Genomic DNA, 1,311 nt, shown 5'->3' with positions numbered 1-1,311 from the left:
AGATTAAACTGAGGAATGAAATCCGTGAATAAAAAGTAGCCAAATGCTTAAAAAAATGACAAAGCATTGTCTCAAAACCATTTTTAAAACCAAAACTATCCTCATCTGGTTGCACTCTTAAGACAAAAACATATAAGCTTTTTTAGTCACCTTGTGGAAAAACTACATCCTTAACTGAGTAAAAAGTTAGGAGGTCGTGTAAAATGTAAATAAAACAATAATAATCTCAGTGAAACAGTAAAAAAATAAACGTTTAAACTGAAATGTTGTACAATTTTTTTGGATAATAAAGATTATAATATTAATAATCAATAATATAATATAATATAACATAATATAAACACAAAGCAGGGACTTTTCTTTCAGAGTCCTCCTTTGACGTCACTTCCTGTTTCACTTTAGCTGTGCTAAGTTCAAAAGAAAATAGTGTGAGGGTGTTGGAGGTGTTGATTTTCTCATCTACAGTTCATAAAATGAACAAAACAGAAGTGAACACTGGCTGCAGGGCCACAACATTTATATCACCATTTGTGTCATATTTGCTACGCAGGATTCTGTGACTTAAAGTTTATCAATGTGATCAAAATCTTCTTCAAAAACCTGCTGTATCATGTGAGACCTGCAGTCTGCCCTCTGGTGGATTATCACTGTACTGCAGGAAGTGGAACTAATGTTTTTGTTGTTTTTTGTTGTTGTTGTTTTTTTACCTTTTCAAAATGTCTGCTGACATGACGTCATCCACACTTTTTTTCAGGAAAACTTTTGCTAATTTTGGAGAATTTATGGTAAGAATAACATTAATATTGCTTGTAATTTTTTAAATAAATACTTTCTGTGTTGAAACAATGCATAATTACTTTAAAATATTTTTTAATAGTACAGTTAAACCGTGTTAAAAATTTGTGTATCAAACTTGAAACTGCAGGTGCTCCAGTCCTGAAAGTCATGTGACATTTTAGTAATTTTAGTAATTTAATCAACAGTATTCTTGCCACAATACAAACACACTATTTTGGATGATTGATTAATTACTGAAATGCCATTTGAAAACACATTTAAGCTATTTTCAAAGTGGTTCCTTTGAAATTATAATCTCTACGCTGTACTGACTAATTATTTATGTGTGTACTTTTAGAAGTCAAAGAGAACTGAAGAAAAAAAATAGAAAGTAAGAAAATGTCATCAATATGATAACAAATGGCAATTTTTTATAAAGTGTAAGGTACATCTGTGCCTGAACAAGGACAGAAACTGTTTTTGTGCCTACCACCAAGTGAAATAAATGGCTGTAAAAAGTTCATTGTAAAAAAA

The sequence above is a fragment of the Austrofundulus limnaeus genome, unplaced genomic scaffold (genome assembly GCF_001266775.1).
Source record: "Austrofundulus limnaeus strain Quisiro unplaced genomic scaffold, Austrofundulus_limnaeus-1.0 Scaffold97, whole genome shotgun sequence".
Taxonomy (NCBI): Eukaryota; Metazoa; Chordata; class Actinopteri; order Cyprinodontiformes; family Rivulidae; genus Austrofundulus; species Austrofundulus limnaeus.
This window is presented reverse-complemented; position numbering follows the sequence as displayed.